The following is a 25,117-nucleotide window of genomic DNA, read 5'->3' on the forward strand; positions in this document are numbered from 1 at the left end:
TCTGTGTGTAGATAGCCTGAACTTGACGTATCCGCGAGTGTTACTATAAACTACAGACTTTTGTAGATTGAGTCTCTAAACTTCTCCAGGGTTAGTCTGATTGGTAATTATGTATTTTCATTCTTCAAGTACAAACTTGCATGAGTACTTACAATGTTAATGGTGAGAATGAGATTACAACAAAGTTTGTCGTAAATAAATTGGTCTTTTAGTCTACGAATTTCTGAATATTAGTTGATTTTATTTTACACTAGAGATTTTTTCCGCGCTACGCGCAGATTACAGATTTATATTATATGTTTATGTTGAATTATATTGTTTTTCCCAACAATTAACGGAGGCGAGAAGTAGCGGTGTTCTTTTTTCCCATATAAATCAGATCCAGCCGAACAGAACGTCTCTTCGGAACGACTCAAGACCGACTACCACTTGATTTTAGAAGATGGGCGTTGACAAAAAAATATATTGTTTTTTATTTTTGATATAAATATTTTTAAATAATTTATTTCACGAATTTCGTTAGAAATTTTACTTTTTATATTTTATAAACCTTGTCTTCTAAATATCTTTCATCGGCATAAAATGTTAAAAACCATCTTAAACTTTATGTATATATAGATTGTTTATCCACTGTTTTAGTTTATTTTATAATCTTGTGTAATCTATATTATAAATGTGTAATTATTTATATCTAATACCAATAATTTATATATAAATAATAAACTGATAGATTTTATTTTGACTTTTATTAGTTGATATATATTGATATTATTCACCTATTTATTTTTATATATACTATTCTGATGTTTTGATGTAAGTTTAGATAAAACGTTTAGTATTCTCTTTTGATGGTATTTTCTAATAGAATCAATGTAGTTCTTTAATAGTTTGGTTAGTATTTTACATTTTTTTGTTTTGTAATTTTAAATAGTATGTGTTTAAAATAATTGTTTTATTTTAAAACTGATATTTACTATTAACATGAAATATTATTTTCAAAAAGAATATAAACAACTTTAATCACAAATACAAATATAGATATATTGTACATAAATAAATATATTATATAACTATTTGTGCTTTATCAATTTGTTAAAATATGTACATTACAACATACAATTGACCAATTAGTCAAAGTTTAGTAAATTTTAGATTTGAGTTAGCATATGAAACACTCGGAGCAGATACACCCATATCTCAATAGGAGGGGGAATTCGCTAATTCTCTAATTAGGTCTCTCCAAAACATGTTTGGTCACAAAAAACACATCTAATTGATAACTCAAATCAAAGAAATATTAAAAGATCAAACGAATAACAATATTATACATACAAAGATTTTGAGAGAGAGTCCCTACCTAAATTTTCTATACAGTTTCCCACACAACTTATAACAACACAAATTCTCGATAACTGAGTTTCCGTTCTTAGCCTCTTTCCTGTTAGCCTTTTATCATCTTCTATAGCTGGTTCTTCCTCTTGTAAGTTTTTTTTTGTAGCAACCATGCTTGTAAGTTGTAAGTTATACGTTTATAAGTTTCAGAGTTACCTAGTCACGCTACTTTAGACAGCCATAGCCCGATCAGTTAGAAGAAGAAAGATGGAGCTTGCATGAAAACAGCGGATGGTATACCAAAAACATTAAAAAGAACTATTGAATCTGTAAGCACAAAAAAGGGAACAACATTCAAGGGATCAATTTCCATGTGCTTTCCACTGAATAAAACGTAGGGAGAGAAGCTGTATGAGTAAAACGTGACAGCTACTTCTCCCACCAAACACAATATACAGGCAGCCCATCCACAGAACTTGAAAGCGTACGTAGTCTTAGTAGCGGTGGCGCCATTATGGATGTTGTCAAGTGGATCCACCAGTCAAGCAAGTATTAGACGTATGTTGCAATTTAGTAGTTCTGTAGTATATTAACATAAACAAATAGCATGAAAACTTTAAATTGGTTCTGCAACATCAAAAATACCTATCAATCCAAACATACTTTTTGTTAAAAGTTGTCTCAGTTATCTTCGGCAAGGTATGTAGAATGCATGAAGGTTGATTTTTTGTTATACTATAGTAATGGGACAAATCAAGAAACATAGGTGACAACTATAATCTCTATAATATTATTTAAGAAGTCAGTTTCTTATATGTCACTCTCACGTTAACTCTCACGATGGTTGATTACACTGATACCCTTAATGAATTAAAAATATTACATTTAACATACTATTATTTATTTTTTTGTTTAGTTTCCTTTTTAAAATTTTCCAAAAAAATATACATATAATAAAAAAAGAATATTTTTATAAAGTAAAAAATCGAATTGAAAAACAAAAATATATGTATACAGTATATATAATATGATTTCATAAAAAAGGAAAGTTCACAAAATAATAATATTACATTTAAAAAATATTTTCAAATAACATAAATCATACTTTTGAAATAATAAAATACCTTCTTTATATCTATATTTTATTAGATGAAAAATATAAATTTTTATACAATGTTATTATAAAAATATATTATTTCTTTTAAAACATAATTTTAAGAAATACAAAAAAAATTCAAAGTATTATAGAAATATTTTTATATATCTATCTATTTTCTTAGATGATTACATAAAATAGTTAAGTAACATAAACTGATATATGTTTAATTGACTAAAAATAGTTTATAATTAGTATTATTTAACTGTTTTATTTATTTTCATATATTTAGTTGACTATAATATCTTTCAATTACAGCAAAAAATATTGATAAATTATATTTTAATTATATAATATTATTTTCAAATACAATCACAATTTTGTCTACTACTTATTTTTAAGAGTTATTAAAAAAACTAAAAATAAATTTTAAAAATAGTTACAAAATATTTTAATGAGGTAGATATATTATATTTTATAACTATTGAAGTTATTTGCTTTCTTAATATTAAGTTTGATTTTAATTTTTTTTTTATGTTTGTGGAACTTAATAGAACCATAATCAAAATACCAAAGCAAATCTGAATTCTCATTTTTAAGATTATTTAAAATAAATTTCAGTTTTCATTCAACAAATCAAAGGCAAAAAGTTATTTAGAATTTATAAAATATTTTAATTATTGTAAATATTGATATGTGTTGATGAACTTTCAAAAATGTGTCATCTACTTATGGATGTAACTTTCTATTGATCATCGATGTATTTTTCTAATATTTCTTTTAAAATCATCAACATATAATTTGATAAATATTATGAAAATACATGGACATTTCAAAGATAAACAAAATTGATTTTATTTTACTTAATTATAATAAACATAATTATAGTACATTTTGAATTTAAAAGAATATATGTAACTACGATATCTAAAATCATAGATTTAACTACGACAAGAATCTATAATTTTATAAAAAATAGTAATTTTTTTATAAATATAAATCATAGGACAACTCAAAACATATTAAAAATGAAAATAAAATATTAACCAACTGTTACAATTTAGTTCTTTTTCAAAATTTATATATATGCATGAGACTTCAGAATATTATCACTATTATTAATTTATGTAATTTAAAATCAGACAATTTAGTTTATTTTTTTTTCATTATGAGCACAATTTATCTTAAGTTATACATAATCTTTATAAAATATATTTACATTTCTAAGACAACAACCACCTAAATGCAAAATCAAAAATTAAATTTTTTTTTTAATATAGTTAGAATAAAAATATTACAGTTGAATTCAGAGATTCAATCCAATTTACCCAAATGATAGCTAAATCGACTGTAAGAACACCAAAACCGATTAGATATAACATATATAAAATAATATGTATAACTAAAGTAATATAATATTATTAATATAAATGATGCATACAAATTATAAATTAATTTAAAATTAAAAGTAAATAGCAATCAATTGTTTTAGTGTATTTAATTTAGAAATATTTATACCTGTGCATGAGCACGGGAAAATCACCTAGTGTGTGCTAAGTATAACAGAAACCTTAATGTGTGTTGTTGTTGCATTTAATTCTCGAGCCCTTAACGTAGTATCAAAGAATGGTCATAAATTTCTTGATTTGCTTGAAGTAAAAGCAAAGGTTGTAGTTTTTCTCCATGTCATTGACATGACAGCTCTCTGGTGGTTTGAGCTTCTGCATGTTCATTTGGTATAGGCTTTGTGAAGACGATGTTGATCCGTCAAATAATCCTAGGAAATGCGTTTAAAATAGAGCTCTCTTTGTTAAAAAGGAAGAATAGAGATCTCTTTGCCCAGCCTTTGTTTGGTCCTGAGGATTAGTTTAAACTTTCCTCTTGTTTTTTGAAATCGTAAGTGTAAAGCTTAATAACCCAATCTTACTTTTTGTTCCTATTGAGAGATTATAAGAATGTTGGTTTTGGCGACTATGAGAAATAATGATTTCTGATTTAATATCTTCGAAGTTGTTTTAGGCCTTACATAAGAAGTGTTTCCCATTAAAAGACAAACTAAAATATTAAACTGGCTATCCTTTGGTAAGATAGATAATCTGTCAAGTTGAACCAGATATAGTAAACTATTAAACTGTGAACTATTCTTGTTACAAATTGTGGTTATTCTAGAAATTGAAATTGATGTGTAGGCCACTCACAAACTCCGCTATATTCTGCGACTCTTCTGAGATGAGAGCCGTAGCCTCAATTTTCATGACTCTCCAGCATCTCCGCAGCTTCTCCTGTGTTGTCCCTCTCTTCTCATCTATCTCATTCCGTCTCCATGCTAATCGTCTGTGTGTATTACTTCGCCGTCACCGACTCTTCCTCAACCGTGCCTACCGTGGAAGGTTTAGTCATCACCAGGTTACAACTTTGTAATTTGCAGTTGCTGTTTCCTACATTCCCTTGGACCATAACTGCCCCTGGTTAGCTTCTTGACCACCTGCAACTATTTGATACATTTCAGTCACCACCATTGACAATGACTCATGTCATAGAGAACAACTTACACCATCACCCCAGATACAGATCCATGGGATCATCTTCCTATGTAGTATCAGTCACATGAGTATAAGATAAGACGTTTGTTCATCAGAATCGGGAATGTCGTGACTCAATATGTAAAAGTCTACACATGTCTTTAGATCATACTCACGACCATTTCATCTGACCCATCTCTTCCTTCTCTGCTTGGTAAGTTTAAGCTTTGCTCTGACAATATGCAACATGTTGCTTGCATCAATTAACATCCATATACCAGATTTTGAAGCAAATAATATTCACATACACCTAAACCTATCACAGTTCACATATCATTAAGAACTTTAAAAATTAAACTTATTCCCACCTGTTTTCTGGATGATAACATAGGAGAAAAGCAAGCAAACCTTCTTGCGGAGTAAAGGCTTTTGGTGGGTGGCTTTCACAGCAGTTATTGGTGTCACTATGAATCTGAAAGATTTATCTTCTTCATCCATGGCTTGTTAATGTTCCTGATACAATCATCAATCTGAAAATATATTGAAAACACTGAGATTGGGTCAACATGTATTCACTTTTAAGTTATGAGTTGACTAACAGTCACTATAGTTGGAAACCTGCATTGAGTTTACAATCAAACAAAGCTGATACGAAATCTCTCAAACTCCGAAAGCCTGCAGATTCTTTGATACACAGTCTGAAACAATGTTTTTTTGTATCCTTACTCCTCTATAATCTTCTTCTCACTGTTTTTTGAAACATGCGCCGCTTATTTCCCTTGTAAATATTTAAGTACCCTTTCAATCTCCATAAAGCTTGAAGGACCTGTAACATTGGACACGATTTAACTTAAGTGAGTGATGTATGCATAATCAAGAATGCTAATCTGAAACTAATATTTCCAACTAATCCAATCAGTGTTTACGGAATAATCACAAAAAATTAAAAAAAAACAAATGGATTGTAAAAATCTAACCTAACTCTCCTTGGAGGGATCAATGTTGTTGTTAGCACGGGAGTATGAAATCAGGTTTAGATTTCCTCACCTTTGGAATGCCTAATCAATTTTCTCTGCAAGAGTCATCATAAGGATTGAAGATATTTAGGAGATAACCCTAATCTAAAGCAGTAGAAACAAATAAAACAATTTGCTCAAACCCCTAAAACCGATGAAATCAACAGGAGAACAATGAAAGAACGATGATTAGGTTTCTTAAAGGTTTGGAAACTTACTGAGGTTGGCTAATGAAATCTTCATCTTTTAGGAAGTTACAACGGCAGGCCTTCAAGAACAGTGGAGTAAGAGATCATGGGGTATGTATTTAAGAAATAATTGAAGAGGGTTAATCTGTAACCGGTATCTCTGCGGATGGATAAGGAAGAAGATGAAACAACTCTTTTTGGAGCTCAGGTTACACCTCAATCTCGAATGAAGGATATTTTTAAGAGATACACTTGTTTACAGAAAGTTGGACAAATTAATGGAGAAAACTTGGAACTGAGAAGCTGGATAGAGACATTGGAAAAGCGCAGGAGAAAACAAGGATTAGCCATCGTAAAGTTGTTTTTTTTTACTAATCTGACATGGCATCTTAAGACAATTTGATTGGCTTGAATTTCTGATCCTACGTGGACAGGCTAAATGGTGATCTTATCATCTTCCTGTGTAGTATCAGTCACAAGAGTATAAGATAAGACGTTTGTTCATCAGAATCGGGAATGTCGTGACTCAATATGTAAAAGTCTACACATGTCTTTAGATCATACTCACGACCATTTCATCTGACCCATCTCTTCCTTCTCTGCTTGGTAAGTTTAAGCTTTGCTCTGACAATATGCAACATGTTGCTTGCATCAATTAACATTCATATACCAGATTTTGAAGCAAATAATATTCACATACACCTAAACCTATCACAGTTCACATATCATTAAGAACTTTAAAAATTAAACTTATTCCCACCTGTTTTCTGGATGATAACATAGGAGAAAAGCAAGCAAACCTTCTTGCGGAGTAAAGGCTTTTGGTGGGTGGCTTTCATAGCAGTTATTGGTGTCACTATGAATCTGAAAGATTTATCTTCTTCATCCATGGCTTGTTAATGTTCCTGATATAATCATCAATCTGAAAATATATTTAAAACACTGAGATTGGGTCAACATGTATTCACTTTTAAGTTATGAGTTGACTAACAGTCACTATAGTTGGAAACCTGCATTGAGTTTACAATCAAACAAAGCTGATACGAAATCTCTTAAACTCCGAAAGCCTGCAGATTCTTTGATACACAGTCTGAAACAATGTTTTTTTGTATCCTTACTCCTCTATAATCTTCTTCTCACTATTTTCTGAAACATGCGCCGCTTATTTCCCTTGTAAATATTTAAGTACCCTTTCAATCTCCATAAAGCTTGAAGGACCTGTAACATTGGACACGATTTAACTTAAGTGAGTGATGTATGCATAATCAAGAATGCTAATCTGAAACTAATATTTCCAACTAATCCAATCAGTGTTTACGGAATAATCACAAAAAATTAAAAAAAAACAAATGGATTGTAAAAATCTAACCTAACTCTCCTTGGAGGGATCAATGTTGTTGTTAGCACGGGAGTATGATATCAGGTTTAGATTTCCTCACCTTTGGAATGCCTAATCAATTTTCTCTGCAAGAGTCATCATAAGGATTGAAGATATTTAGGAGATAACCCTAATCTGAAGCAGTAGAAACAAATAAAACAATTTGCTCAAACCCCTAAAACCGATGAAATCAACAGGAGAACAATGAAAGAACGATGATTAGGTTTCTTAAAGGTTTGGAAACTTACTGAGGTTGGCTAATGAAATCTTCATCTTTTAGGAAGTTACAACGGCAGGCCTTCAAGAACAGTGGAGTAAGAGATCATGGGGTATGTATTTAAGAAATAATTGAAGAGGGTTAATCTGTAACCGGTATCTCTGCGGATGGATAAGGAAGAAGATGAAACAACTCTTTTTGGAGCTCAGGTTACACCTCAATCTCGAATGAAGGATATTTTTAAGAGATACACTTGTTTACAGAAAGTTGGACAAATTAATGGAGAAAACTTGGAACTGAGAAGCTGGATAGAGACATTGGAAAAGCGCAGGAGAAAACAAGGATTAGCCAATCGTAAAGTTGTTTTTTTTTACTAATCTGACATGGCATCTTAAGACAATTTGATTGGCTTGAATTTCTGATCCTACGTGGACAGGCTAAATGGTGATCTTATCATCTTCCTGTGTAGTATCAGTCACATGAGTATAAGATAAGACGTTTGTTCATCAGAATCGGGAATGTCGTGACTCAATATGTAAAAGTCTACACATGTCTTTAGATCATACTCACGACCATTTCATCTGACCCATCTCTTCCTTCTCTGCTTGGTAAGTTTAAGCTTTGCTCTGACAATATGCAACATGTTGCTTGCATCAATTAACATTCATATACCAGATTTTGAAGCAAATAATATTCACATACACCTAAACCTATCACAGTTCACATATCATTAAGAACTTTAAAAATTAAACTTATTCCCACCTGTTTTCTGGATGATAACATAGGAGAAAAGCAAGCAAACCTTCTTGCGGAGTAAAGGCTTTTGGTGGGTGGCTTTCATAGCAGTTATTGGTGTCACTATGAATCTGAAAGATTTATCTTCTTCATCCATGGCTTGTTAATGTTCCTGATATAATCATCAATCTGAAAATATATTTAAAACACTGAGATTGGGTCAACATGTATTCACTTTTAAGTTATGAGTTGACTAACAGTCACTATAGTTGGAAACCTGCATTGAGTTTACAATCAAACAAAGCTGATACGAAATCTCTCAAACTCCGAAAGCCTGCAGATTCTTTGATACACAGTCTGAAACAATGTTTTTTTGTATCCTTACTCCTCTATAATCTTCTTCTCACTATTTTCTGAAACATGCGCCGCTTATTTCCCTTGTAAATATTTAAGTACCCTTTCAATCTCCATAAAGCTTGAAGGACCTGTAACATTGGACACGATTTAACTTAAGTGAGTGATGTATGCATAATCAAGAATGCTAATCTGAAACTAATATTTCCAACTAATCCAATCAGTGTTTACGGAATAATCACAAAAATTAAAAAAAAGACAAATGGATTGTAAAAATCTAACCTAACTCTCCTTGGAGGGATCAATGTTGTTGTTAGCACGGGAGTATGAAATCAGGTTTAGATTTCCTCACCTTTGGAATGCCTAATCAATTTTGTCTGCATGAGTCATCATAAGGATTGAAGATATTTAGGAGATAACCCTAATCTGAAGCAGTAGAAACGAATAAAACAATTTTCTCAAACCCCTAAAACCGATAAAATCAGCAGGAGAACAATGAAAGAACGATGATTAGGTTTCTTAAAGGTTTGGAAACTTACTGAGGTTGGCTAATGAAATCTTCATCTTTTAGGAAGTTACAACGGCAGGCCTTCAAGAACAGTGGAGTAAGAGATCATGGTGTATGTATTTAAGAAATAATTGAAGAGGGTTAATCTGTAACCGGTATCTCTGCGGATGGATAAGGAAGAAGATGAAACAACTCTTTTTGGAGCTCAGGTTACACCTCAATCTAGAATGAGGGATATTTTTAAGAGATCCACTTGTTTACAGAAAGTTGGACAAATTAATGGAGAAAACTTCGAACTGAGAAGCTGGATAGAGACATTGGAAAGGCGCAGGAGAAAAGAAGGATTAGCCATCGTATTTGTTTTTTTTTACTAATCTGACATGGCATCTTAAGACAATTTGATTGGCTTGAATTTCTGATCCTACGTGGACAGGCTAAATGGTGATCTTATTCTCCTTTTAGTATAGTATAGATATAGATTGCCAAAGTCCTAAAAAGTATTAAAATGCATTCCACTTATTGTCAAAGTCAAAGCAGAACTAACAATGACAATTAACAATTACAATACAGTGAAACATTACATTTAACACATTTTTAAAGGTTAAACAAATATATGATTTCAAATGAAACAAACAAAGAAAAATAATTTAGTTTAAATTGATTTTTTTTTGTTGGTCAAACATTTTAAATTGAAAATAAAATGTAAGATTTATAATGTATTTATTTTGATGATTTGATTACACGCCCATAGGAAATAATATCAATTTAAAATAGTCCATGTAAAATTTTGATAGTTGTAAGAAATTCGTGCTCGTTACATGTCCAAAATTTTGATATTGGTAAACGAGAAGATAAAGATAATGACAGTTGGGGTAGTGGTGCTAAAATAGAGTACACCCTTTCATTTAATGCTTTCGTACATAACTATGTCTGGTACAGAAGATACTATATAGAAAAGACTGAAGAAAGTTGGAGATACAATAGGTATTGGGTATCACTACACTAGGTGGTATGAGAACATATTTGGAGATCTCAGAGAGTTTTGGTGGCTCTAAAACACAGGTTTTTGGTTTTCTTAATGAAAGGGTTAATAATAAAGTTAATCATTGGACTCTCTGATTGATTACAAAGGGTGGTAAGGAGGTTTTAATCAAATCAGTAGCATCTCCCATGCCAACTCATGTGATGTCTTGCTTCCGTTTACCGTGAACAGTGACTAAGAAACTTACGGGTACAGTTGCTCATTTTTGGTGGGGTGGCAGCGGTAATTCAAAAGGTAAGCATTGGTTTTCGTGGGACAAGTTGTGTAAGGATAAAGCTGAAGGGGGCATAGGTTTTAGAGATATTCAGAATTTTAATACGGCTTTATTAGCGAAACAGCTATGGCATTTAATTGATAAACCTAATTCGCTTTTTGCAAGAGTTTTCAAAGGACGATACTATCGAAATTCAGATCCTTTGGATCCTATCAGATCATACTCTCTCTCGTATGGATGGAGAAGTATAACATCCAATAGATCTCTGGTTAATAAAGGGCTAATCAAAAGAGTGAGAATAGGTTCAAGCATTTCAGTCTGGAATGATCCTTGGACCCCGCTCCTCGCCCGAGGTCAGCAACCCTAAAATTTTCTAATCAATTTTTGAATCCATTACTTAAGGTGGAGGATCTCATTAATCCAGTTGATCTGTCTTGGAACCTGGATTTACTCAATGCATATGTTCATCAGGACGATGTGAGTACTATACTGAGTTGAAACCGTTTAATGAACGAGTTGAAGGTTTTCATATCTTGGAGACCGACTCCCATCTTTTCAAGTGTATCCTTGAATATGTGGCGACTGAGCTACCAGTGTCGATAAAGACTCTTGTGACTTCACAAGCTCCAACATCTAGATTTCATCAATAGAGGATCGTTGTGTGGTGTGTGGACACCAAAAGTATCTTCAGCGGAGAAAGTGATGTGTTGATCATTCCCCGGCTTGGCAGGTCATTTCTGAGTAGCAGCGGCTTGTATTTGATATTCATTGACCGATCTGAATGAGTCTCGACTTAGATGTGATCCTCTCATGATGAAATTTAGTTGAGCTCCCATGATTTAATTTAATTTAAGTTGCAAATCCTTGGCGTTGGATTGGTCGAGCTCCCTCTTTTCGTCCTCGGCGTTTGACTCTTGCTGATCTTGTTAACGATACTTCGTAATGTCCTCTGTGGGTGGCAACTGTTGAATCTAAGTTTGGATGGACTTGCTAAAGAATGAAACAAACTCGATTGTGGGTGTTTCGAAGGTTTTTATTGATTATAAGAGAGTTAGGTTGCATAGTCTGTGAACAAGAGGGAAAATTACTCATCACTCGGCAGAGTTGGCCATAAAAGTACAAATCGGTGAGAAATAACAAAGTGTAAAACCCTAATTTCTAGTCGTCAGTCTCTTGTGTGTTTAAGTCTGGATCTCATTCAGGGTTCCTTTTGTCATTCTTTTATACGTAGACCTCGTCTTTCTCTTGTCCTAAGTCAATTTGATCTAATGGGTCGGGTTATGCTTTACGGGACGAACATTGGGGCTATCGAGCCGAGCTCGGTACACGGTGAATAAAGTCAAACTGTCTAACTGAGTATGAGTGTCAGTCTTCTTACGCCGAGTGATGTTAAGTTGGGCCGGAAGAACCAGGGGCGGAGGTAGTGAAAGAGTAAAGGTCAGCTGACCCTACACTTTTTAAAAAAAGATATGTTTTCCTTTGATAAAAATTCATTGACTCCACTAAAAATAGAAATTTTGCCCCACAAAAACAATTAGAAAACGTTAAAAATGCAAGGTTTAATTTACTTACATCTATATTTATATATATAGAAGGGTTTTCTTCACTCCTAGACCATCCACATCAGATTCCATGTCACTAATTCGGAGTATGTTGTGACGACATGTGTCACTGTCAATCAAAAGTCAATGTTTCATTAATTTTTGAGTTAAATGAGTTTTATGTGTTTACTACGGTCCAAATACATCTTCTCTAAAAAAAACTGTGTACGAAACTTAGGGAAAGTGGCCATCAAGCAACAATTCCCGTTCAGTCAACTGTCAATAGAAATCCAACAGTTTTACCGGGGACGAACGATTCCGATCAATGTCAGTTGGAAGCCGAATAGACTTCTTTAATCTGGCATCGTTACGGAAATTAACTTGGTTCATGCATCATCATTAACATTCATATTAATACCTACTCTCTACTTCTCACATGATCTCACATTCAATGATTCCCTTCATTCATTTCTTTGTGTTAATCCTCCATTATAAATATGAAGGTTTTCTTCCAACAAAATCATCAGTTCATTTTTCTTAATAAACAACACAAAAAGGTGATGAAAAAAGATTTGTTAAGCCCATGGTTATACTTAACGGATTGTGACAGAAAAGTGATAAGAAACAGAAAAAATGAGATGAGAAACAAAATAAATAGAGAAGAAGAGAAAAGAGCAAGACGATAGAAGAGGGAAGATAACTTTTTTTTGGTGAACTTTTTTTTTAAAAGATCTATTTATCTTTAGCTCATAATAATTTCCAACATTTTGGTGTTGATTTTTCATTACTGTGGCTCCCTAAAAGGTTGTTGGCCATGATCTCAAGGATACAACAGTTAGTGCAGACACTTCTGGATATAGAATCTTGTGTGAGTATTCATGATTGTGATTTGTGAGTATATTTCAATTACATCTTTTCCGTACCGACTACTGGACTGTGAATTCTATTTAACTTGGTTGCTTCTGTGTCTCCAAAATTGGTTGATTTTTGAAGAATCCATTTTTCCTATTATATTTCTAAGTTTGAGTCTGCATATATCACAATAAAATGAGGACGGTAGACGAATGAGCTGAGGGTGGAATACTAAACATGTTCTTACATGTTAAAGCGTTGTAGTTTTGTCCAAACATGAACTTATGCCTTATTTAGAACACTCACTTCCCATAACATATATACTCTGTTCTCGACAAATTACACCTTCTAACCTAAGAAAAAAAACAATCACAGCGTTGACAAATTTGAAAGAAAATTCGTCCAACCGCACCTCCTATTTCGGATAAAAACAACTAGAACTAATACGATATAAAAAAATAGTTTCAAATATATATATATATATATATATATATATATATATATATATCTTTTTCTTAAAGCATCTATTTATCTTTAGCTCATAATAATTTTGAACATCGTGGTGTTGATTTTTCATTAGTGTGGCTCCCTAAAAGGTTGTTGGCCCTGATCTCAAGGATACAACAGTTAGTGCAGACGCTTATGGATATAGAATCTTGTGTGAGTATGCATGATTGTGATTTGTGAGTATATTTCAATTACGTCTTTTCCAACAACTGGACTGTGAATTCTATCTAACTTGGCTGCTTTTATGTCTCCACAATTGGATGAGTTTTGATATATACATAGAATGCATTTTTCTTATTATGTATTTTTGGTTACTAACACGCCCGTAGCATGGAGAGAGAGAGAGAGAGAGAGAGAGAGAGAGAGAGAGAGAGAGAGAGAGAGAGAGAGAGAGAGAGAGAGAGAGAGAGAGAGAGAGAGAGAGAGAGAGGAGAGAGAGAGAGAGAGAGAGAGAGAGAGAGAGAGAGAGAGAGAGATAGATAGATAGATAGAGAGAGATAGAGAGAGAGAGAGAGAGAGATTATGCTAATAGTAAAAAATAGTTTTTTGGTGAATTTTAAACTAAGAAAATAGTATATCTCATATACACCTCTCGCAAATGTAAACCTAAACACACAAATAACAAATCATATAAAAAATAATAACAAATCATATAAAATTTGGATTTATATTAGTCTCAGAGTTAATTTATATAACTACAAAACATTAAAGAAAAAATTATAAAAGCAATAAGTACGTTTTATCTTTTAAACTTTAGTTACACATTAGTTTTAAGCCCAAATTTTATCAAGCCCAAACTGTATAGTAATTTCTGTTTGAGAAAAAAAACATAAAAGTAAACAAATAAGGAAACTTAGAATTCTTGTTTGTCTAACTTGTTCCTCTTTATCGACCAACACAAGAGAACTAATCCCCACAAACGATATATTAAAGTCTCCGATTAGTTTCTTTATTTTTATGTTATATTTTGGTCATTGGTTCATATTTTATATTCTAGTATATTATTAAATTTGAGATGTCATCTGTTCAAAGTTTTAAAAGTACTAGAGATTTTCCCGGGCTACGCCCGGATTGTTTTAAAAATTTAATTTATTAAGGTTTTAATATTTTTATTTGAATGTATATATATAATTGGATCAATTATAGAAATAAAATTCCTCAGATAAATACAAAATATTTAAACTATTCATGTTAGACAAATTTAAGATAATAATAACTCAAAATTTCTTATTATGATTGATTTAGGTTCTTATGAAAACAACTGTTAAATTGACAACTAATTTAAACTTCGGAATAATTGAGTTTTCAAAAATTATACACTTCTGCATTGATCCTTTGGTTTTTATTATATAATTTGAGTATCTATATCGATTCATTTTTATCTTTCTTTAGAAAGTGGTTGAATTAGGAACAATTAATATCACAGTGACTGAATACAATGGTGATGAGAATGAATCGTAAGAATCATGTCATTATTTTCTTTGCCATGCGAGAAAGAAATTTGGAACAAAATATCCTAGATCATGTTAATATTTTGCAACAATTTCTTTATTTTTTATTGAAAGCATATAGTATCTGTACAGAAAATTCAAAAGTATTAGTTGTTTTAAAACTATTATTTGTAAGAAACTCTTAACTGAAGCAAAAGAATGACTTTCTGGCACTCGCTTTTCTGATACCTTTCTTCAGTTCTTTCTTTACTCAGTTGGCTTAGTGTCTAAACTTCAAGCAGAAGAAGACCACCCTTAAGTTTCAAGGCACAAAAGAGTTGATAGATTAAAAACTCAACAGTCTCATTAAATCAAAGCTCAATGATTTGTTTCACATTTATATGAAACTCAGAAATAAAACACATTTACCAAAATGAAACTTAAACTGTGAATCTAAATATCTAATATGAACTTTTTAAAAGTATCTAATATGAATTTCTGTATAGTGATCCAAAATACAGAATAATCAAAGGCATTGGGATGATCTATAAATGCAAAATGAACTATAATATTCACTCTAAGAGAGAAGGGGTTTTAGCACATGGTCTTTATCAGTTTCTACTTTCTACATACAAAGTGATATAAATATTGCATAAAATTACTAAATTTTATATTGAAAAACAAAAACGACATGTAACTTAAAACATAATTTTTTTTCTAAAATGTCATCTATCAAAAAACGGAAAAAGCATAAATATATGATATTCTTTCATTATTTATCACTAAATGTTTTACAAATTTTTAACTTGGAAAGTAGCAAGAAATTTTGTTTCTCTATTTATTAACGTTCTGTTGATGATCTCTTTTGACCTGAGCTTTTACAACACAGACTTCATGTATCTGAGTACAATTTCTTCATAAAATGTGTGGTGGTAATTGTTGGGTATAACTTATACATATTGGTCTGAAGTAGTTAATGGTTTTACTTGGTGAATCATAAACATAAAAATAATAATGGCATCTTTGTTAAGCAATGAATAATATACATGATGTCAAGTATGTATATTATTCATACATGGTCAATGATTTTACACGCGAATTACATATTGAAATTTGTTATAATTTATTTATTATACTATTATATTTGTATTGCTTTGTTGTTTTGTATAAAAAAAATTCTATTTATTTTTCAAAACCTCAATTTTTCCATTGTTAGCTTTATATTTTTCATATTTTTTTGGTTTATAATATATTAATTCTAATGGGGATTCAATCAACAATTGTTTTTTTTTATTTTAAATAGGTTTACATATAAGAACACCAAAAAGGAGTAGTGTGACTAACATAATAAAGAATATGTGTAAGTGGGGGTTTCTTCTCTTCGTTTCAGGTCATACACGTTTTACCAACCTATCAATCGTATACTTATTATAGCCACCCTCATCATCGTCATTCTTGACTGTTCCACGTCTATACACCATCGATTCCATAAATGTCCCTCTTATGGTGAGAGTATTCCTCGTCCTCCTTTCTTATGTGATTCCCTATTTGGTTACTTTCATACTTCAGCGTCCTCTTTTTTTTTCATTCCTAGCCTAACCATCAACAGAGTTTCTTGCAATTTTCTTTCTACGGGAATCTCTTATATATCTTTCCTTGTCATGCTTGGACCCAGCTTCTTCTTCATCTCTTTTATAGGCCATTCTTGCCACTTGAATCACATACTTGTTCTTCAGAAGACTCTACTCCACATTCTCCACATTTCTTTTCTGATTTTGTCGTCATTAGCTGCGCAACTGTTGTTTCTCATTCTCAGATTAAGGCTCGGTAGCATCAGAATCATACCTCTTCTTCCCACCTGTTCTTTGTTCATCATGTTTGTTCCTGACTTCTTTCGAACCACATTGGTTGGAGGGTCGACTCTTTTTGTCTGACTTGCTAAGTTTATTGTTGTCGACTTGTTGTCACTCTCAACTTCAGATTCAGAAGATACAATTCTTTTGATTATAATTCGTTTCTTTGTACCTTACTTCTTCTCTTCTCTCCACTGTCACTGACAGAGTCAGAATCCGAGCTGCTAGTCACTTTCACCACAACTTTGTTTACGCGCCAGAACCTTCTTGTTAGTGTGCCTTCTGTGGTCACACGACAATTTTCATCAGAGTCAGATGAATCATCCTATATACTTTACTAGGGTCGGCCCGCCCTTCGGGCGGAATATACTTTATTTGTGATTTAGATTATTATTTTTTGTATATTTTTTTTAATTTGTATTTTAGGTTTGCATTTACAAAAGATATGTATGATGCACTACAAAACAAATCATATTATATCACATAAATAGTATCAGAAAATAAATGATATATTAATCTTTGTTAAGCAAGTGAAAATCAATTAAAAAGTATATAGTATTTTTATATACGTGTAAGAATATACAGTTTATTCTAAACTTTAAACAATTTTAATTTTTACTATTGTTTCTGTTGTTTTTATTAGAAATCAAAGGTTTAATAAATTAATAAAAACTTTTATTTTTTCATTAATGTAATTATTTTACATTTTTAGTGTTTGTTATATTTTTATTATAAAAATACTTGTCACTACAGTTGAAATTCAATACAAAAATTATGAATTATTTTTCATTCTTATATATTTGTTTTGAATGTGTTGGTACTTTTTATAAATTTTTAAACCTATTAATTTAGATAATGCGGAAAATGAATCAATTTACAATTTGATTTCTAAAGTTAGTTAAATAACATAACAATCTAAAATTGATTATTTAAATATACACACATTTTATTAAAACTTTTATCAAAATGAAAATGAAAAAAATATAAAATATTTTAAGTTTTTTATACATGTTTAAAAATATTTAGTGGCATAGGACATAATTTTATTGTTATTTGAGTTTTTTTTTTTTAATTTAACAGTTGGAATTCGTGTGATGCACTCTGTAAGATATATATATAGTCCTTGATAATATAATTTGTGGAGGTCAATATTGGCCAACTTATTAAAATTATAATAAATATGTTATGTGTTAATTTCTGATACATCATTTTTATGAAATGGTTGCTTGAAAATCGGAATTATTTTAATATATATATATATATCATTGTATATATTATTTCCTTCTTTAATTATTCATCACAGAAAGTCTTCCAACCAATCTATCTTTGTCATTTTTTTGCTCCCAATCACATAGCTATTCAAAAAACATTTTCTTGAGAAGCAAAATCAAAACAAATGTCGTAATAACATTTAACTTTTTCTTAAAACTTTACTTATACTTTATTGAAACTTAGCGAGCTTTATGTATAGATTTTATTATAATTATGTTAAACTTGTTTAGTAATTTTTGATACATCATTTTTATGAAATGGTTAATTGAAACATAAATTATTTTTGTATATATAAATATAAATTGTTGATAATATTATTATTTTGTTTAGTTAGTCGCTACTTAACGTCTTCAATCCAACCCACTCGTTCTCTCAAAACTTAGCGAGCTTATGTATATGTTTTATCAAAAGCTTATGTTTGAACTTTTATTTTTTATATTTTCTTAAATTTTTTAATGTTGTAATCAATATTAGTATGATAATCATACCTTCTTTTTTTTTTGCTAAAGATAATCATACCATTCAAAAAAATGAAAGCCTTTTACAAAAAAAAAAACTTGTAAGACTAAAAAATAACAAACCAACAGGGCACTTTCAAAGAACAGAATCTCACTATAATATATGCTTAGTTCGTTCCACAGCAAGTCATAATTAGATCGTAGTAGCAAATGTCTCCATACAGGTGTGAGCAAGTCATACACACATATATCTTTGATGACAATTTGATTATTGATATAGTGCTTAAGACAAACGGCCATATAGACATCAACCCCACCGATCAGCTCGGTTCTGGTGTCACAAGTCTTCCTCACAGTGAAGAAACCTTTCTGTCCACAAACCTCATACCTTGCAGTTAGCTTTGTGACAGAATCATCTATTGGTACAATATCAAGAACATCACCAAAACTCCACCTAAATTTTACCAAGAAAGGATCATTAAAGTTAAAGCTCAACGGAAAATGTTAAAGATTTGAAGTAAAAATGTCAAGTAACACCTTAAATAATCACCATCAACGACTGCAACAATAACAGTGTTGCCATCATCATCAGCGTATTTGCAACAAAACTCATAAAGATCTCCAGAGAACTGAGTTTCGTCAATACCAATCACATCAAGCTGCCAATCATTTTGAAAAAAAAACACATCTTCAATCCAAATCCTTCACAATAAGAAAAATTACTACCAAAAGGACAAAAGACTTTACCTTGTCGTAAGCATCTTGTCTGAATCACTCAGGAAACGACAGAAGATCTGGAAGAACCCACCAAGGGAATCCAATTCCTTCATGAGCAACGGCGTGGTGGTGACTGAGATTGGGATCCCTGAGAGGAATACGTAAGCTCCGTTGCCGAAGAAGGTGACACATCTTCCCGAAGAGAGACATACAGCAAACTTCCGGTTAGAGCTAAACACGGTAACTTAACCTCAACGGTGGAAGAACAGGAACCTACTTCAGATCAGAGGAGCTAGCCATTTGAAGGAAATAAGCTTGCTTTGTTGTTTTTACGGTTGCCGAAACTGCCGCCGTTGAGATGAAGCGATTCAATGCCTGTTGCTTCCTGGAATGGCCCAACACCGCCGTATCTAGCTCTGGTCAGATACATAAACGGTAGCAATTCTGAACAATAAAAACGGGAATTTAGAATCTCAGAGAAATCGCAAAGAGAGATGAGAAAGAGAGATAACCATCTGTAGAGAGGATGGTTTTGAGAGGAAGAAATCATATTCTCCACCACGCTTAACGTTCCTAGCCTCCCAGAATCGAAGCAGTCTCGCCTCCACAACGGATGAGCACCGCCCAGACTTGAGATCGGAAAAGAAAACCTTTGCCATAGCCATTTAGAAAGATGAGGGGTAAGATTCGAGTATGAATGAGTCGCGAGAGTATAAAAGTGTAGACAACGCGTTACGCACTGGTGAGATCTTTATATAGCAGAGGAGCAGCGCAGGAGGGAGCTCCATAGTGGGATGGTGATTAAAGACGATTTAAGACCATTAATTATCGAAGAACCGTTACAGATGATGGATCGCATCTGCGCCGATCGAAGGAGAGCGGAGAACACGAAGGGGAGCGTAGAGGCTGATTAGGGTTCCAGCAGAAGATTGTGGTCGTCTGGCCGCATACGAACACAACATGAAGCCCATATGCCAAGCCCGTAACAATAGAATCACGCTTTAATGAAACGGTGCATGTCTGACGTGTCGCAACAGGAGCCCGCGAATTGATGACATGGCGTCCTTGTTGGCATCATCAGGAGGGATACAAAGCCTATTTTATATATAAAGATATGCTGACATATGACTAAAAAAGACAGAAAAAGCTTCAGTATCAATTTCAACAATCATGGACAATAAAAACTCAAAACACGGCAGGATAAAGTATTCACCAATGTCACAAAAATTGAATAGACAATCAAAATTGAAATCTTTCCATCTCAGATGTTATGTACTATGAAAAAAAAATGTTTGTTAATTGATGAGTTTAAGTACGGAGAGAGGTAAAAAAAGATACCACTATATCAGCAGTAGGTACTTGTAAATGGTTATACTCAAAAGTGTTACAGGATCCGACTAAACTATCACATGAAGTAGAACAATCCGAATAGCACAGAGATAGTCACCTCCCCCCAGTTTATCTTCATTTCACAAGACCAAGAGCTTGGTTAACAGAAGAGTATGTTACATATAGAGAGGCAAAGAAGATGTAGTAGTAGTAGTTATACCTAGATGTTGGTGAAGCTTGGTGTCAATAATCTGAGTAATTGAAAACAAATGAGTAAGTTGAGCTTCAACTCCAACAGATCTCCCCGTGCTCCGGAAGTTTCCTCGCTTTTCATTTTGAAAACACACAAGAAAACACAAACGTTTAGTACCATACCAAATACATAAGACATATTGAAAGTATGGTTTAAGGTAAACCAGTACCAATCGACACATTAATCTCTCAAAACAAAAGAATGAATCAGCTTCGTCTTCAAGAACAACAATCATTGGAGAACAAAGATCACTCATTCCTTAACAGTAACCGACATCTTGGTCTATCCAGGCATAAACAGAGAGAATATCCCAAAGCTTGGACAGATTCTCCTTTTTCTCATAAAATTCCAAAGACCTGTCTGTACGGTTCACATCAAGACCTGACAAATACATAAAACTAAACAACTAAGCGAACTTTTGGACATAAAAGGAGCCATGATGATGATAAAGTCACACTAACCAATCTGGTGAAGTGATAGGAGCCACTGGATAACTTTCTTATCAAGAGGTCCACGACTTGTGAGCATTTTAAAGAAAACTGAACCATTTGAGTTTGTACCTGAGAGAGAGAAGCAAAATGAATTTACTATTAGAAAAAAACTTAAGCTAATGGGGAAAAAAGGGAAGAAGATGACGTATATGCAGATACTTTGGTATGGGACTTACCTTATAAACAGGCTCAAACCCACCCTCTCCACGCTTGTTTGAGAGATTGAAATCTTGAGTTGCACTTTTAAGTTCCGAATAAGTAAATGTGAAAGGCTTTATTTTCATACTAAACAGCTCTGTGAGAAAAAAAAAGAACAGTTCTTAAAATGAAGCAATCTGAAAGATGAATATTCCAGTTTGATGCCAAAACATTTTTAGCTCAAGGAAGAAAAAAAGAGTTCTTATTACCGTCATCATCAGTGTACGGATTTCTTCTTTTTCGTATGATAAAGATACCAACACCCGCAAGGATGCTCAAAAGTCCTAAGCCAACAATGACGCCAACAATAATACCAGTCCTGTTCTTTCCCTTTGATGGTGGCTTATTATCCACAGTTGGTCTAAAATATGAACAGCAATATGTAACCCCTTGTTGGGTATTTACTCACAATAGAGAGTGAAAATCATCACTGTGTGTTACCTGGTAGATGACCACTTGTTCCCTCTAATCACAGGACATCCACCTAGAATCAATGAGGATATATATTATCAACTCCATACTCAGAATGGTATCGTTGAAAAGGCAAATTTACAAAGGGTGTTTTATATGGTTCTTATGATACCATGCTTGTGACAAAAAAAATAAATGATACCATGCAAGTTTGAGGGGTCTAGCGTAGCATCGGGCCTCATGCTCCAGAAGAGCAATGCATCGCCCATTCTAGGCTTTATGGAAAGTCCCTTTTTACCACACGCAGAGAGCTCATTATACCATGGTACGAAACTAAAATTCATATTGGCAGCAGGAAACACCGTTTCACCGCCTTCTTCAACATCCGCCCTATATAGAATTAGAGTAAGAGTTATTTCTTGTATAAGAAAAAAAAAGAGAGACAATACTTGAATTTGGCCACCTTAAAAAGAATACAGTTAGAAAATCATCTTACAGATACATGAGCATTGTAGCCATGCGTTGACCTTCATTCTTAGTGTTGAAATCGTCAACAAAGTAATCATAGTGTGGTTCATACTTTTGGTGTTCTTCGTAGTGAAGCACTTGAAGTCCTTCCCCATGATCTGCACATTCCATAATCAATCATCTTAAGCACAATACTAAACGAAAAACTCTAATCACTAACATTAATACGCCTCAAGCCTAACATTAATCACTAATCAAATTCTACTGAAATCAAAATTTAGTTTCTACATTAAAACCTGAAAGGAAAATAAGAACTTGTTAGAACTTACATTAAGATGGCACTGGCTTCTTTGGATACCGCCGATGGTGATTACGGTGGCACCAATAGGAATCTCCGTTACCAGACTGTGTTTCTCAGCTCCATTTTGGTGAAGCCAACTCACTGCGAAGTAAAAACGATAAGAGCTATGAATAGTCTCTTCTCTGATTAAGCAAGAGAGCTATGAGAAGATTTCTAAGGATTTAACAGTGATGAATCTGATGTAATGGAAGATAAATAATCCAATAAATCTTTAAACTACAACTTAATTTGGTTTTGGCCAAAAACTAATGGTTATGAGTTGCTCGTGAGTGAACGATTGTTACTTTTTTAAGGTCTATCTCGGCATGAACAATTGTGGGAGAGAGAGAAGAAGATTAAAAAGAAAAAAGGATATGATGAGGAAAGGGAGATTGTAATAACCCTCACGAGCAGATATAATTTTGGTCGAGAAAATTCTTTAAGATCAGTTTGAAGATTGATCGATCAGAATTTAAATGAAAATCGACACGGTGAATTAATCTCGACGGGGCTGTCTTTTGGTCAAAAAACCATCTCTTGATGGTTCTGGTCGAGTGTTAATTATTATTGTCGATTTTTATTCATGCTGGACGAGTTTATTCAGAGCAGGACAAAGTTCGAATGATGAAAAATATTTAGTCGAAACAGTTTGAAAAATATCGACAAAACTCTAAAAATTATTTCTGAACAGTCACATGCTTTGCACCTTCTAGCCTACTTGCTTCCTCAGTAATTAGGTCACATGACCTGCACCTACTTGCTTGCCTGCTTGATCATTAATTCAGTCACATGATTGTCACCAGCTGCTTGCAGCTTTCTTCTTGGGGAGGGAAAGGACAGCAGCTTGCTGTTGGAAGTGCTGAAGCTGCTCTCCACATGTCCTTTCTCAGCCTTGCTTTGTGCTGAGTGAAACCCTCACCTGAAGCAACTTCTTATGTTATAAAACACCATCTTCTCTCCTCTGGACGTTCATAACCTGCAAGAAAAACCAGAGAAAAATTCAGAGAGAAAAATCTGTGAGGAAAATACATGAAAAATTCAGAAAAAAAATAAGAGAAGAGAAGGGAGCTTGGACGACCCTTTCTCACCATCTTGTGACTTTAATCAGTGAGTATTTGTGTGGTAAAGAGTTAGAGATTTGGTGTCCTGAAGTTGAGAATCACCCATGTTCTTCAGCCTTTGATTTTAATCGGTAAGATGTAAGTTGTTGTGTGGATCAGTTTTATGTGAGCATTTCTGTTGGATTGACTGCGGTTCAGCTTTGTTCTGATTGAGTCCGATATTTTCTTGATGTGGTACTGATTAGGTTTGGCGTGGCTTCATCTTAAAGTGGAGTATCAGTTAAGTTCAGACAGTGTTTGATTTGAACCGGTAAACTGTTTTGCCTTTTGATCCAGATCAGTTTAGATTGTAACCAGCTGGCTGAGTTGTTTTTCTTCCTCTCTGGATTAATTTCTTAATCCCTTGTGTGGATTTATATTAGTTCAGTTCATGGTCCCCTAGCATCTAGACAACTTAGCTGAAACGATTTATGTTTGAACCGAACTGAAGCTGCCTTGAACTTGCCTTAGTAGCTGTCCTGAATCTTGAACTGTGGGGTTGAACCGGACTGATTAACCGTTTTTCCAACCGTTCTGTTATTGGTACAGATGGTCAAGAATAGTGTTCGGATCAGTCGGATCCTTGTGGTGATTTTAAATCGAGAATATTCCAGAAGCCGAGTGTGATTAGCTTGAGCTCGAGTATAGTCTTCCTTAGCCAATCTCATGGAATCAAAGGTGAGTCTAGATAGATAATTGATGAGCAGTGGATGAATATTTCTTGATTGAACGTACTGATTGTAGATGATTGATAGGCTTTGTCTCTTTATCAATATTGAATTGGTAAGGTGTTTACTTAGTGTAAACACTTATTAAATATTTATGAATGATCATAGAGATTTATTCCAAACCTTAGTACTTGTTCTCAAGTACTAATACATATGTATAGTATTAAATATAATTAAGTATGGAAGTATTAATCATGTGAAGTCGTATTATAAACCTGTCTTCCAAAATATTCCCGTATGAATGATGATTATCGTGAATTGGTCATGTGATATAGAACAAGGTCACGAAGACACGATGATGGGGTTGCACCCTGGAGGCCGTGTAACTGCATGCAGCGTTAGATGTTCAATTTTTGAATATCTGATGGCGATGAAAGTGATGCTAACTCGCTAGACTCGTTTAGCCTTTGTGGTTTCTCGGGTCTAGTATATATATATATATATGATTATATGAATGATATGAGAGAAGGGAATAGGAAGTGAGGTATATGATTTGATTCACAATGATGGAAGGATACTCCTTATATATATATATATATATATATAAATATCCAGATATGGAATATA

The 25,117-nt window shown here is 32.9% G+C and overlaps 7 long non-coding RNA genes and 1 pseudogene across 15 annotated transcripts; 2 read left to right on the forward strand and 6 right to left on the reverse strand.

Annotated features, from left to right (window-relative positions):
• Window positions 1-1,276: 1,276 nt before the first annotated feature.
• LOC117127374 lies at window positions 1,277-1,767 on the reverse strand. Its single transcript, XR_004450347.1, has 2 exons — window positions 1,528-1,767; window positions 1,277-1,459 (listed from the first exon to the last, which is right to left on the reverse strand). It is a non-coding gene; the product is annotated as an uncharacterized LOC117127374 (long non-coding RNA).
• On the forward strand, window positions 1,647-25,009 carry LOC117127371. Its single transcript, XR_004450344.1, has 3 exons — window positions 1,647-1,872; window positions 17,060-17,072; window positions 24,978-25,009. It is a non-coding gene; the product is annotated as an uncharacterized LOC117127371 (long non-coding RNA).
• On the reverse strand, window positions 4,405-5,723 carry LOC117127366. Of its 7 annotated transcripts, none has more exons than XR_004450330.1 (3): window positions 5,569-5,723; window positions 5,359-5,480; window positions 4,405-5,266 (listed from the first exon to the last, which is right to left on the reverse strand). It is a non-coding gene; the product is annotated as an uncharacterized LOC117127366 (long non-coding RNA). The 7 variants fall into 7 exon arrangements; XR_004450332.1 differs by having other exon boundaries at window positions 4,405-5,182; window positions 5,319-5,480; XR_004450331.1 differs by having other exon boundaries at window positions 4,405-5,480; window positions 5,550-5,723.
• LOC108869410 lies at window positions 5,761-6,627 on the reverse strand. Its single transcript, XR_004450341.1, has 3 exons — window positions 6,185-6,627; window positions 5,928-6,071; window positions 5,761-5,776 (listed from the first exon to the last, which is right to left on the reverse strand). It is a non-coding gene; the product is annotated as an uncharacterized LOC108869410 (long non-coding RNA).
• On the reverse strand, window positions 7,360-8,916 carry LOC108869411. 3 transcript variants are annotated; one of them, XR_004450335.1, is made up of 3 exons: window positions 8,743-8,916; window positions 8,552-8,656; window positions 7,360-8,375 (listed from the first exon to the last, which is right to left on the reverse strand). It is a non-coding gene; the product is annotated as an uncharacterized LOC108869411 (long non-coding RNA). The 3 variants fall into 3 exon arrangements; XR_004450337.1 differs by having other exon boundaries at window positions 8,512-8,656; XR_004450336.1 differs by having other exon boundaries at window positions 7,360-7,667; window positions 7,781-8,656.
• On the reverse strand, window positions 8,954-11,238 carry LOC117127369. Its single transcript, XR_004450342.1, has 3 exons — window positions 9,378-11,238; window positions 9,121-9,264; window positions 8,954-8,969 (listed from the first exon to the last, which is right to left on the reverse strand). It is a non-coding gene; the product is annotated as an uncharacterized LOC117127369 (long non-coding RNA).
• On the forward strand, window positions 11,279-15,513 carry LOC117127373. Its single transcript, XR_004450346.1, has 2 exons — window positions 11,279-12,947; window positions 13,592-15,513. It is a non-coding gene; the product is annotated as an uncharacterized LOC117127373 (long non-coding RNA).
• On the reverse strand, window positions 17,497-23,224 carry LOC103833379 (annotated as a pseudogene).
• Window positions 25,010-25,117: the final 108 nt, after the last annotated feature.

The sequence above is a fragment of the Brassica rapa genome, chromosome A08, assembly GCF_000309985.2.
Source record: "Brassica rapa cultivar Chiifu-401-42 chromosome A08, CAAS_Brap_v3.01, whole genome shotgun sequence".
NCBI classification, from domain to species: Eukaryota; Viridiplantae; Streptophyta; class Magnoliopsida; order Brassicales; family Brassicaceae; genus Brassica; species Brassica rapa.